The sequence below is a fragment of the Schistocerca piceifrons genome, chromosome 6, assembly GCF_021461385.2.
Source record: "Schistocerca piceifrons isolate TAMUIC-IGC-003096 chromosome 6, iqSchPice1.1, whole genome shotgun sequence".
Taxonomy (NCBI): Eukaryota; Metazoa; Arthropoda; class Insecta; order Orthoptera; family Acrididae; genus Schistocerca; species Schistocerca piceifrons.
This window is the reverse complement of record NC_060143.1, coordinates 300,451,333-300,466,036: the sequence shown is the minus strand read 5'-3', so window position 1 is coordinate 300,466,036 and position 14,704 is coordinate 300,451,333. Positions and strand designations below refer to the sequence as shown.

Genomic DNA, 14,704 nt, shown 5'->3' with positions numbered 1-14,704 from the left:
GCTTAGACATTATTTATTCTGTTTTGTTTTAATGCTCATGTGTGAAGTTGATTTTCAAAATTTATTCTGATCTTTTATGTATTTACTTATGTCATAATTCCTGTAACACTGATGTATATGTTATTTCGATTCTTTTGTAAAGCCCGTATTACTACAAATGTTATCTGTATTGTTATGTTCTTTGATGATGTATTTTGTACCTTTGTTATTGTGTTCTTACGTTATAAAATTGTAATTGACACCAGTTCATCAAATTAAGTAACTTGTAAGTTACATTTCACTGCACACGTTTCTGTTGGTCATAGTATATGGACAATATGAGAGAAGTAGGGACTGATAGTGTTCGCACAAGTGTTAATAATTCAGCAAGGGACTGGATAACAGCATGGCTGGTTCTAAGGACATTTCAAAAAAAAAAATTATGAGTGCACAAGTGGTGGTTCATGGACTTGCTGTATTGTCCACAAGACTCTTCGATGGTGATTGTGCACCTGCACAGTCGCAACAGATGGCTGCTGGCCGCCTCTACATGGACTACAGTGGGTCTGCATCTTTGATGGCCCACCAATACTATTATTTCTACAAGGACTGCAGTGGTTCTGCACCTCTGGTAGCCCACCAATACCGTAATCTCTACCAGGACTACAGTGGGTCGGCTCTGTGATTACCTACCTATCAATATTCTTCAAAACTTCGACTGACTCTGCTGTGGGTTTGCTCTGTTGTGACCCATTACCTGTCTGCATGTCAAGAGTCAGCACTGTCTTTTCGTTGGAAGGACAACACTACTTCTTCAAGACTGCATGGAAATCCATTACTTCCGTGTGCATTTTCTTCTACTGCTCAGACTTTGAGAAAAACACTGCTATTTTACTGTGATGAACGATCAGGACTGTCTTTATGGACTGTGAGAAAACTTTAGCTTTTGACCAACATTGTATCAATAAGTGTGTGCCTTTGATTTCTTTGTTATTGTAATTATGAAAAATTTTATCAAATCATTATTGGCCACTGCCCAAAACAACTTGTAAAATTTTTTATGGGGAGCATGGGGGCTATGTAAGTAGGCTGTTTATGTTTTCTTATTGGCAACGTTACGTTGCGCTCTGTATGAAAATCACTGGCTGTGCTGTGTGCAGTCTGTGGCTAGTTTGCATTGTTGTCTGCCATTGTAGTGTTGGGCAGCGGCATCTGGCTGTTAACAGCGCGTAGCGTTGCGCATTTGGACGTGAGCCGCCAGCAGTGGTGGATGTGGGGAGAGAAATGGGGGAGTTTTGAAATTTGTAAGACTGTATGTCATGAACTGCTATATATATTATGACTATTAAGGTAAATACATCATTTGTTCTCTATCAAAATCTTTCATTTGCTAACTATGCCTATCAGTAGTTAGTGCCTTCCGTAGTTTGAATCTTTTATTTAGCTGGCAGTAGTGGCGCTCGCTGTATTGCAGTAGTTCAAGTAACCAAGATTTTTGTGAGGTAAGTGATTTGTGAAACGTATACGGGGTCAGGGATTTTCTCTGCCTCGTGATGGCTGGGTGTTGTGTGCTGTCCTTAGGTTAGTTAGGTTTAAGTAGTTCTAAGTTCTAGGGGACTGATGACCATAGATGTTAAGTCCCATAGTGCTCAGAGCCATTTGAACCATTTGAAACGTATAGGTTAATGTTAGTCAGGGCCATTCTTTTGTAGGGATTTTTGAAAGTCAGATTGCGTTGCGCTAAAAATATTGTGTGTCAGTTTAAGCACAGTCATGTTTCATTGTTCTAAGGGGACGTTTCAACATTAATGTAATCACCGCCAATGTACGACGTCAACGTCCAATAACCACTCACAGACGGCAGGTGGCAGCACTAGCAGAGGGGGTATATAAATCTTGTCTGCGGGATGCGGAAATAAGTGGAGTCTTCATAATGGGGAAACGTTCTAAAGGGCATCATCATTGGCTTTCGGGACAAGGATGGAAGCATTTCCGAAACAGCTAAGTTTGTAAACTATTCACGTGCCGGCGTGGTTAAAAAAAAAACCGTGGATGGCAAAATGTCGCTATGCAAAAGCAGTGAGGAGGCAACTGTGGTGCTCGCGGGCCACAGAAGAAATGAAATGAAATGAAATGATCGTATGGCATTGATGGGCGGGAGGCCCCATTCGGGGGAGTTCGGCCGCTGTATTGCAAGTCTTTCTTAGGTGAGGCCACAAAGGCGACTTGCGAGTCAATGATGATGAAAATTATGATGAAGGGCAGACAACACACAGTCGCCTGCCGGGTGTCCAACTCGGGCCTCTTGCGTGATAGGCTGTATCGCTACCACTATGCCACAGAGGCGGACGGGCTGTAGACCTGAAGGGTGAACGACGGCTGCGGAGATATATGTATACGGGCGAACAGATGTGCAACTGTTGAGAAACTGACAACGCAGACGAACCAAATGGCTACCAATAGTGTCTCTCCAACTACCGTTCAGCAAACGTTGCTGCGTAAGAGCTTCCGCGCCGCGTGGGATTAGCTGAGCGGTCTAAGGCGCTGCAGTCATGGACTGTGCGGCTGATCTGGGCGTTTGTCCTTAGGATAATTTAGGTTAAGTAGTGTGTAAGCGTAGGGACTGATGACCATAGCAGTTAAGTCCCTTAAGATTTCACACACATCTGAACATTTTGAACAAGAGCTTCCGCAACAGGCTCCTGTTTCATGCAACCATTCTGACTGCTATTCATCAGCGACGAAGATCGGAAATTGCACGCCACGTTTTATGCACATCGGAGCCCCGCGTATGCGGCGGGAACGTCTGAAAGCAAACGCCCTGGAACAATCGTCGGGAGAGTCCAGGCCGGAGGAGGGAGTGTTATGGTCTGGGGAGAGATTTCTTGGCAGTCTCTGGGTGATCGCGTCTTTCTGGAAGGCACAATCGATGAACACAAGTATCAATCTATCCTTGGGGACGATGTCAACCCCTAGACGCAGCTTGTGCTTTGCCTCGACATGATGGCATCTACCATCAGGACAATGGAACGTGCCACATAGCTCTTAGTGTATCTGCATGGTTCGAAGCACACCAGGAAGAGTTTACCTTACCCCCCGGATTTAATGAATTTATATGGCTCCAGAGATCATTTCCAGTCTCAGACGTATATGATGTATACATCGCAGATGTCTCAGACTTGAAAAGCTCTCTGGAACCATGTAGTTTATTTTGGCTAAAGATCGTATCACTGGATTTGAGGCAGGATCACCCGTTCCGTCGATGCTAAGGTGCTGTTCCAATACCTTTGAAAGGATCTGCAATTCTGTTCGAGTTTAAAGGAAATACCAAGTGGGCTGGGGCGTGAATGGGAATTTGGATTTAGGAGGAAGGTGGCGGGTGGCGTAGTCGTTAGCGCATCAGCCTAGTGAGCAGGAGGCCTGAATTCGAATCTCGGCCTTGGTACAAATTCTCATTCATCGCTTCAGTCTGCATATATACACGATCGGATTTAAGCGCAATCGAGAATCTGTGTGGCCACGTCGATCGAGCTGTATGCGCCATGGTTCCTCAACCATGAAGTCCAGCACAGCTGACCAGGGCACTGGAGTCGGCATGGCTCCACATCCCTTTTGGTACCTTCCATAGTCTCACAGACTCATATCCTTCACATATCACAGCGATCAGCGCTACAAGTGGTGCTTATTAGGGCTTTGACAGGTGGTCACGTTAATGTGACTGGACAGCTCTTCCCGATGCCGTCGACTCTTATTCCTATGGCAGTTGTGAGATCCTGACCAACGCATACAGCAATACCGCGGAACGATAAACGACTGTCTTCCACTGTCAAATCCCGACACGTGATGGTTGTCGTTTGCATATTCTTAGACAAGACATAACACTATGTTGTCACAAATGATCAACATTCACATACAATTTCAGAATGACAACTTGTTGCGTTATCTTCCCTTATAAACAGAATGTTGATGGCGTTACTCCTACATATTTCGTTGATCGCGTGAAATGCTAATCATTCGCACATCCAAGCACGTAGTGCACTTCATGACAGTTTGAGAGTTGCTGCATGTCGCCTTCATGGTGCTGCGATTTTAGTGGTAGCAGTGTACTTAGAACTTTCCGACGTTCGATGCCCTTCAGAGTATGAAGGTAGATGTAGACGTAGATAGTCAAAGAAGGAGAGAGCTGGTCACTCTGCGCCAATGGGCGAAGATCGCGCTGCCAGCTGATCCTGACCTTGGCTCCGCTCTGGCGTGGGCCACTCGCCTTGACCGTCGACGTACCCAGCGTCCTGTATAATTATTGAGAAGGCACACGGCAGCCGGCAGATGACGTGCTCTGCCAAGCGTGAAGCCAAGGGCGTGGGAAGTGCTTACCGCCTCCGCTCACCTATACAACATTAGCAGCTTTCATTGACTCACATCTGCGAAGCGAAGAATTTAGCTACCATGTAAAAAAATCTATAAAGTGGCGAGTCTGATTCCCTAATGGAAAAACCACGACCGTCGTGAGGAGCTTGTAGTTCAGGTTTCCACAGGGTCACCGTGGGTCTTGATAGGATGTACAGGGTGGGGCAAAATAGGTGTTACAAAGTTTTTGTCTATTACTACACAATATGGGATGACAGATTTTTGTTATCACATTTATGCTACAATAGGCAATCTGAAATTTAATAGAAAAGGTTTCCAAAGTGCCTTCCTTCTGCAGCAACGAATGTGCAGAGTCTTGAACTGAATTGCGTGATGAATCACTGAAGACCGTCTTAGGCTTCACGGATCATTCATGAAATTGCAGTACGAAGGTCCAGAACTGTTGCAGGTGTGTCTTCGAAGACTCTGTCCTTTAGATAATCCCGAAAGAAATAATCGTACGGTTGAGACTGAGACGATAAGGAGGCCTACCCACACCATTTCCAGCAGTTTCACCGTGAGGATTAAATGTATCCCAGTGGAGTCAATTCTGTTTGTTGACGTCCTCATGGAGATTGACGTGTGGCTCATCACCAAACCTGACCGTTAACGAATGTTCGGTTATCAAAGACCCCACCATCTCATTTCTAAAAGAATATCTCAGCTCCACAGAGTTGTCACAGTTGAATTTTGTAAGGGAAAAGGTTTAATATCTGTTTCATTGTTCTCGGATGAGACCGTCGTGACATCATGATTTGTTGTTTTTTCATTTGTTGGGGTCCTAATTGAATAGGAGTCGCCCTCGTTACACTTTCTCCGTGGTTTCGGCTGGGGCTGGTCGTCTTGAGAACCCACTCCTTGAGTTTAAACGTTTAATCACCAGCTAAAAAAGACAGTGAAAACATTACACAAAATTCGTACGAGAGGATGCTGTCCGCCCCCCGTAGCTGAGTGGTCAGCGCGACAGAATTTCAGTCCTAAGGGCCCGGGCTCGATTCCCGGCTGGGTCGGATATTTTCTCCTCTCAGCGACTGGGTGTTGCGTTCTTCTAATCATCATCACTTCATCCCCATCGACGCGCAAGTCGCCGAAGTTGAGTCAAATCGAAAGACTTGCACCCGGCGAACGGTCTACCCGACGGGAGGCCCTAGTCATACGACATTTATTTTACCAGAGGATGCTTTAATTTTATCGTCACAATTGGACTTCCTTTCACTACTGTAACCTCACGGAGAAGTTTTAATTCCCGATAGTGCTGCTCTTGGACCAAATGTGCTGATGGATGCGCTTCGGACCGTAACAGTACGTTCAGAATTTGTGTATAATGCCTTTACGACAAACAAGCACTGTTCAAACGATCGTCCTTGCATTCTGAAAGGTGTACTGAGATTTTTGAGTGAGCTACAGGATTTTCAAATCTACAAAAGAAGAATATCACAAGGAAACTCATTTGTGGCTCACAATTAAACAATAGTATATGAAAACTTTTGGCACATATGTTGTTCTGCCCTATATTTGGTGTACACATTACAAGACTGACGCACTCGATCAGTGGTCGTCAAACTATTTTGCTCAATAGCTAATCTGAAATTGTGGGACGGCACCTCGGGCCACATTTGTCCCGAACGTATTACTAATCGGTAACCTACGTAAATTATTGTGTTATGAGCCTCTAGTAGCCTAGCTGATGCTAAGGACGTGATAAGTTGGCCGCCGGTCTCAGAGTACTGAAAGTTTCTATCCATATCATTTGGAACACTTCGGGTCGACTCTTCTCTCTTTCACATTCCCGCATCCGACAGCGATCACAAAGTTGTGACACTGTAATTGTATAACGAAGTATTGTTGCGTTGTCAATGTGATTGATTAACTGATTAATAGCAATAATTGAACTTATACTTAAATACATTGTGCAATATTAGCATGATAGCAAATGTTTAATAAATATTTTTAATATCACTTTTCTTTTACGAAACTGGGTATTCTTATATGAACCTTAACTTAATTTCATATTCCTTGCCACAAACATGTAAAACTTTTCTCGGTAACACATATTCACAAACCCATTTTACTTCCGTTTTAAGTTTATTCCATAGCAGCTCATCGGTACGAGCCGCGCAAGGCCTTGAGTTGTCAGTACTGGAATACAAACAATAAAATATTCCCCACTGACTTCCTGCCCTACCTACGTCTCTGCCTTATAAGTTAGCGGCCAACTGCACTTTGCTCACGGTCAAATATGTTCAAGTCAGAAATAAGTCCAGCTTGAAATATTACTATCTTTGTAAGTATTTTTGTTTGTCATTAAGTAGCAAACTACACTCTTAAAAAGCTTTCAACGTTAGTTGATAATTTTTGGATTGGCCTGTTAGCTGGCAGACGCATGTTGTTGTTAAAATACGGCGGAGAACCGCGGTACACACGAATACTTGATTCGGGTCGTATGTGGCCTATGGGCCGCAGTTTGACGACCATTGCAGTATAGCTAAAAAATACAAACGAAAAATCTGAGTCTTACAAGGGGGAGGCCTCAGACACGGCCAACCGATTCGGCTCGTATTTGGCAGGTCGCTTGTGTACAACCTAAGACGAAGGACTCTGATATTTTGGGTCAAGAAAATCGCCCCTAAAGGTTATGACGAGCAATCGACTCAAAATTGGAGGGATCGAAACATAATTGTAAACAGAGCATTTTTCATCATCAGGTATGAGGTCCGCAAACGCCAACTTTTCCAGAAATCGAGGAAAGAAACTTTTACAACTGCCGCGTCTGTACCCAATGATAAACGCTTTTCGCCGATAGCGCAACGGCGAAGATAACTGTCTGGGAATTGGAAAACCCGGGTTCGAATCTCGAAGAAATCTAACGGATGTTATTCTTTTCGTTTGTATTTTTCCATATCTCAATTGATAGGGAGGGTTAATAACGTAAGTAAATTAATAAGGAACGATAATAATCAGGTAGGCAAACTAATTTCCCAAACGCCGTGAGTTAGTAAAGTACTAAACTTTTAACCCTTGTCACATGAAAACAAGTACAAGTAAGAGTGCTACGAATTTCTCATGAGGGATGACAGATAGCCAACCGCGCGACGCTTGTTTACAGCGAGGCAAGGGACAGAATGCACGCGGGGAGAGTTATGTTGTCCCGGTTGCCCCTTCGTCATATCATGGCTGTGAACCTGGAAGAGTGAAGGTGTCCAGCATGAGCCTTATAGAAATCAATCGGAAAAAGTTGTTTTCCATCATTAGGCTGCCGCAAACCACGCGGATGCATGTAGTGATTTTTCCATCGTTAATACACCGAATAAAATACGTTTTGTGAATGAATACAGTGTTCTTCCGTAAATAACATATGACGAGTCCTGTATGTAGTTTGTACGTAGTAATTCGCTCGTCTGTTTATGCCGTAGTAACTAGTTATTGTTTGTTGTGTCATATCTTTCAAGGGCATAATTTAAATAATGGAGGATGTACACCCTTCGACAAGCGCTGTAAAATATAGTTGGGAGCCTGTCACAGACGATGGCAAGCGGGAAGTTACCGATGCTGTGTTTTGGTTTGTAAAAGTGTTGCAAGACAGATGTTCAAATGTTCAAATGTGTGTGAAATCTTATGCGACTTAACTGCTAAGGTCATCAGTCCCTAAGCTTACACACTACTTAACCTAAATTATCCTAAGGACAAACACACACTCCGATGCCCGAGGGAGGACTCGAACCTCCGCAAGACAGATGCGTTATCAATGCACAAACGGAAGCAGGCAGTTCTGTTTCTCGGCGTTCCAGATTCATAGGAGCGGATATCGTCGAGCGATTTTAGGAGCTGACGAACGAAATGACTTTTGTTGATACTGAAGTACTATACCATGAAGACGAAGCAGAAGTGATTCAGTGGAAGATATCCCGACTAGTGAATCGCAAAATGGTCATAACACTTTCGAAATTTCCACGTCACTGGGAATATGTGCTTCATCTGTTCCCGATGAGTATTATGAACCTGTTACTAAACGATTTAACTACTGCGCTATACCCCTTGAAGTAAAAGTTAAGGTGGTAGCGCTATCCAGGAATCATCCAAATTGGAACTTACAAACACTGCAAAAGAATGGAGCAACAACAGCCCTGAAAAGGAAGAAGGACTTGAAATTATGGGAAAGTGATATCGTTAAAGGAGGGAGAAGATACGACAAATACCAGGCGATAAATAAGTGGACATACAACCGATTTGTCGAATCTCGTTGTCGTAACGAGAATGCAACAACGAGAATACTTCAGGAGTGGGCTGCAGGTGCAGCGCTTCAGTATACGACCAACAAGGATTTTACGTTTGCTGCATCATTATCTCGTGCAAGAAATTTCAAATCGGAGTATAAAATTCGTCAACGACACGTCACTAATTACGTCTCTCATAATGAGGTACAAAAGATAGAAGATATACAGAAAGTGGCGGCTCTTTTCAGCACGCAAACGGCGTCACTTATGAGCAGTTTTAATGGTGATTACGTGATCAACACCGTTCAAACAGGATGCGAGTATCGTGTGAACATTCGACGCACGTTATCGCATAAGGGAGAAAAACGAACCTTGTCGCAGTTGGTAGTAAAGACAAACTAACACATTCGTACACGGCGCAATATGCCATCACAGCCTCTGGAAAAGTGTTGCCTGAGGTTTTCCTGAGTTTACAAGAAACGAATGTTACATTTGCTCCTCGAGTTCATAGAAGCAGTCAATCGCTTAAGCGACTCGTTGAAAAATGTTTGCATTACTTGCTCCAAATCCGGGAAACTGACGAATGCGATTTACAGATCATTTCTTGAGTATGTTTTAAAACCGTACGTTTCTGATAACAAATTTTGTCTAATATCGGATTTCTGGAGTGGACAAATTAACACTACCGTATATGACACAATATTTATAGATGGCGAAGGTCAGCCGACATGCACAGTAAAAGTAATACCGCCAAACTGCACACCTGTGTGCCAGCCGTGTGATGTTTATTTCTATCGCCAGGTTAAAAGCTTTCATTGCAGGCTTCAGAATTGCAGTGTGCTTCTGGAAACCCAGCGGGAATTACACAACCGCACGGATGCAATAACTATTCACAGCATAATTCACAACTAACTTTCAGTACCGATTTTTCAGGCAATGATGTCGTATGCGTGGTACGCATCAAAATTAATTCTCGAAAAAGACATATTTTTAAATGTAAACTAAGTTTGTTTTCCACCGACTCTTCGGAAGGAACAGTGTAGCTGCCGAAAGATTGCATTCATTAGATGTTTTTGGTGCCGTGAGTGTATTTGTTTCGAATGTTTATATGACAAGTACCATCCATCTAGTTGTTCGAAGAAAAGTGAGGAGACGTCACAGTGACTGGAAGAGTCATTGTCAAGTGACCTGGAATAACATTTTAGTTGTTTACTGTCCCAAGAGATTTGAGAAATTTATTTGCATACTTTATTATTGTAATTCCTTATTGATTTACTTATGTTATTAACCCTCCTATCCCTATCAATTGAGATATGGAAAAATACAAACGAAAAGAATAACATTCGCTAGGTTTCTTCGAGATTCGAAACCGGGTTCTCCGATTCCCAGCCAGTTACCTTGGCCGTTGCGCTATTTTTTTTATTTTTTAGTTTTTTTAATTTTTGGTTTTTTAATTTATTTTTTTTTATTTTTTACGCTGTCGGCGAAAAGCGTTTACCATGTGGGTACAGATGCGGCTATTGTAAAAGTTTCTTTCCTCGATTTCTGGAAAACTTTGCGTTTGCGGACCCCATACATGATGATGAAAAATGCTCTATTTACAATTATCTATCGATCCCTCCAATTTTGAGTCGATTGGTCGTCATAACCTTTAGGGATGATTTTCTCAAAATTGCGGGGGTGTTGGTCAAAAATATCTTAGAGTCCTTCGTTTTAGATTATACACAAGCGACCTGCCAAATTTGAGCTGAATCGGTTGGCCGTGTCTGAGGCCTTCCCCTTGTTAGTTGACATGTATTTCATTCACAAAATGATAACGTTCTCGGCCCATAAGTTACCGGTTTCCGATGATGGTAAGGTCGGCGTTAAAAAGTGTACTTCCAAAAAATAAGTCAAACCGAATTAGTAAAAGTTGCTACAGACAAGAGACGCCTGCCTAGAAACATCGTGCAAAATCGCGTAGTTGTCGCAAATATTCGGAAAGTAAGGAACGACCGGTCGCGAAACGGGAACCGCAGTAAAAATCCGATGACGTTTTGCACAGCTGTGTTGGGCAGTGTCTCTAGTACGCCCGTCGATCGCGTTACGTCCTTCTTTTTAGTTCTGAGCACACAGGGAGCACATAAAGATACCTAGAACAATAGTGTCTCCCGCAAAGTACGAGGGCCTGGTGAGAATTTTCGTCTGAAGTATGCAGCCAACATTACATAACTGTCGTGCGTTTTCTTCTCAAGAGAATTCTCAGCCGCATTCTGCAGGGGCAATGAAGATGATCCTGCATCGTTTTCAACTGGAAACGTTTGATTTCCCATAATACAGCCCGTAATTGTCTCCCTTTGAGTTTCATCTCTGCTCACATGAACCGCTGGCTTTGAAGACAATATTTTGACATAGACAACGAGCTGTAGGCCAGCGTAGAGAATTGGCGTATTGAACTGGCGGCTGCCTTCTATAACGAGGGTATTGGGAAGTTGGTACAACGTTACGACAAACGTCTAAGTCGGATTGGCGACTATGGAGATAAGTAGGTGGAAGTTGTAGCTAACTGTTGCAAATGAACCAGTTTTGATTTTCACTGTGGTTTCCATTTCGCGACGTATCGTTTCTTGCTTTCCGAATAGACCTTGTAAATAGTAAACTAAAATAAATTGTGAATAACTTTGGTTATAGACGGAAAGTTTATCGGCAAACAGACACTGACCTCAATCGACGTTCTTTTCGCTTACATTTCGAGTACGTTATCCGCTTTATTACATGTAAACAACTGCAGTGAAAAGAGAAGTTACAGAATGAAATCGAAAGCACAGCTCACAGATTATAGTTCGATTATATTATACGAAACATCATTAAAAATTTGTTGTGGTTAAAATATATCATCATATACATTTTAAAATGGCAGAAATTCAAACACTCTATAACAACGTAAGAGTCACAGATGTGCGTGTAGCCCCACTCTTTTTGTAGAAAGAATATTTCTTCGAATAACAAGTGATGCAAAATAAAATGTCGGCTAGACAAGCATTCGATGATTATGGAAAATAGGTCTTCAAGAAAAGATAGGAAGGATACTCGTCAAAACGTTGCGACCCCGCGACGCCATGACTCGGCTGATAATCCGTGATGACTTCATCAACATACCTTCCTTTACCCCCACAGAGAAAACGCTACTCTTATTTATGACATGGAGGGCACATCTTGTTCACATCTTTGTGTAACACAATTTACACAAAACTTCAAACAACTGAGAGCACAGTGCTCCAGTAAACACATTCTCCGAGCAGCTGAAGTGTATGTAACTAATTACTGTTTCCCCCCTCCCCCCATACTGCCAGTATATATTGTAATAGGGAAATAATCCCGGAAATGCAAACGTATTTGAGAGGTTACACTTCGCTAACGAAGAATTATCGGTACGATGTAAAGTCAGATATATGTTGTGATACTACTGTCGCATATCGCTATGTGATATCTATTCATTTCACAACCACTATTTTGCCATTATTTGGACTGTGTGCTGGAAGAGAAAGTTTCGCATCCTGCTGGCGTTTTCAGGTTAGGCTGCTGGTCCTTTTGTTGGCCGTGACCACGTCGATAAATCTCTTTGTGTCAACCACGCCTTCTTGCGGAAAGGCTGACCATGGTATAAGTTGGGGCAGCGCACGCCACCACCTTTATGTGTGGGCGAGCGGCACCAGTCTGGGCAGTGGACGTCGCGCCTGCCTTGCCACCTGCTGGAGATAAATTGATTGCCATGATCTAACTCAAGTTAAAACCTCCGAGGTTGATAGGACGCGCCATATTTCCTTCTAAAATAATCGACATTTCGACTCATCTGCTGGGATCTTCTTCAGGATGTTTCGGTGTTCACTATTGCTAGAACACTGTCAGAGACCAATGTTGCGTTCTCTTCTAAAGAGGAGTTTTCACGCAGCTGTGCTGGAGAAGTGGGAGTATCGGTTAAAATTCATGTGGCTACCATTGGTGGGCCATCGTCATAGACGAATATTCCATCGCTGGTGCAGAAGAAGGGGCATTATTAGCTAACTGCTACTGATGGCCCATCGTCATTGGATAGAAAGGCACTTTCCCACATTTACGCTGGAGAAGGGTTGTTGGCTGAAATCCCTCCTACTGCCATCCGAAACGGACAGAGTAAGAGAGAGGGAATGCTCACCCAAAATATTATTGTCTGCCGGGGTAACTTTAATAACGTACGTGAGCGGGCTAAGGAAACTAACATTTATGGAAGAGAAGTCGGAGAAGCGGTTGAAATTTACAAGAATGGATGTAATTTCAGTAGGGAGGACGGCAATAGGCTTCCGGCATCGTGGCTCTACGCCACTAGGAAGTGAATATGCGGCCTCGGTGTGCACGCAATACAAACAACGCGCTGCACGCCCTGCAAGTGACCTCGGCAGACAATAATATTTTGGACGTTCATTTACTGATATACTAGCTGCAAAGACGCCAGTGAAACCTAAATACTTACATCTATATACTAAGATAGTATCTGTTCTTTCGGACATGTCCGAAAGAACAGATACCATCTTAGTATATATATAGTTAAGGCTCACCGGCCACTTGACCATCTTCTTCTCCTGTGCGAATGCACAAGCAGTGCCCGAATTCTTACGGGAATCGGCAACGCGCCGCGAGTAATGAGTATAATGGGCGGGGGCACTACGAATGTAGTGCGGGACAATACGTTGAAAATGTGAGTTTCGCGGGAGGCGTGCCAGAGATAAATCCCTGCAGTCGCGCTATCCTTTGTGTCCTCGGTGGCTCAGATGGATAGAGCGTCTGCCATGTAAGCAGGAGATCCCGGGTTCGAGTCCCGGTCGAGGCACACATTTTCATCTGTCCCTGTTGACGTATGTCAACGCCTGTAAGCAGCTAAGGGTGTTCATTTCACTGTAATTTCATTCTAAATACTTGCCATGTAGCAGATGCACTTCCAAATCGACCACCGAGCTATCGGAAAATATATTAAAGAACTCCCGCGAAATCGATTTGAGGAAGCACGTAATCGAAATGGAGGGTGGCTGAATCAACAGTGACCTTCCAATTTATCCCAACAATGACGATGTTTCATACTGATCTCAATGGCAGCTCGTGGTCACACGTTGTCCCTTACCTCGCAAAACAGCTCGTTTGCAGATCCAACGGCACTATCCCAGCTGGGTATCGTGTCGATCTAAGCTCAGATACAGGTACGCCATTCAATGCTGCTTAACTCGGTCCAAGAGTTTCTCAAGAGTAGTGGCTGACGAACGGTAGTGTGCCTCTCTCGCGGCTACGAGTGGCCAGAAGGCTTTCAGTGCTTGGCAGATCTGTGTAACGTACGAGCTAGGGCAGCTGTGAAATACTCTCTGTATCTTTCGCTAGCTTGTTGAAAGATGACGTCATGGAGGCCTCAGAATTAGGTCCCAGCAACCAGCCTCAACATGCTAGAAATGGAACGGCTGCTGTACAAATTACCAGCTCCGCGAAGGAGCTCCTCGTGGCTCACCTTACCACCATGTTGGCACCGTGTGACGATGACGAATGTTGTCTGCTAATGTTCATTCATCTCGCAGCCCATACACAGTCGGATGCGTCCATCAGATCCGTGACATGGTATACCGGAAGAAGCCTGTCGCGTCAACGAATTTCAGACAGTTATAACGAGTAGAACCAGTATTACAGGGTACAAGCTGTCTGTTCAGTGTGACTGTCCACTTAGGTGACAATCTGTCAAAAGCCTGAAGAACCACCTTTTGCAGAGTGGACCGTTGCGAGATCTGCAGGAAGAGAGTCAATGAGATTCTGGAATGTACCAACTGGGATCTGAGCCACGTTGACTCCAGTACTGTTGCCGACTGAGCTAGCTTTCTCGTTTGTGGATTCAGGGCGCAAACAGCCCGTTCGAGGTGGTCCCATAGATCCATGATTGAGTTTAAATCCGGGGAGTTTACTGGCCATGGGAGTACAGTAAACTCATTCTGGTGTTCTTCCAACCACGCACGTACACTGCGAGCTGTGTGACATGTGGCATCGTCCTGCTGGTAGATGCCACTGTTCCGAGGAAAAGTAAAGTACATGTAAGGGTTGATATGGACCCAGTG

The 14,704-nt window shown here is 43.8% G+C and overlaps 1 non-coding gene across 1 annotated transcript; it reads left to right on the top strand.

Annotated features, from left to right (window-relative positions):
• Nucleotides 1–13,372: 13,372 nt before the first annotated feature.
• On the top strand, nt 13,373–13,446 carry Trnat-ugu. The gene has a single exon. It is a non-coding gene; the product is annotated as a tRNA-Thr (tRNA).
• Nucleotides 13,447–14,704: the final 1,258 nt, after the last annotated feature.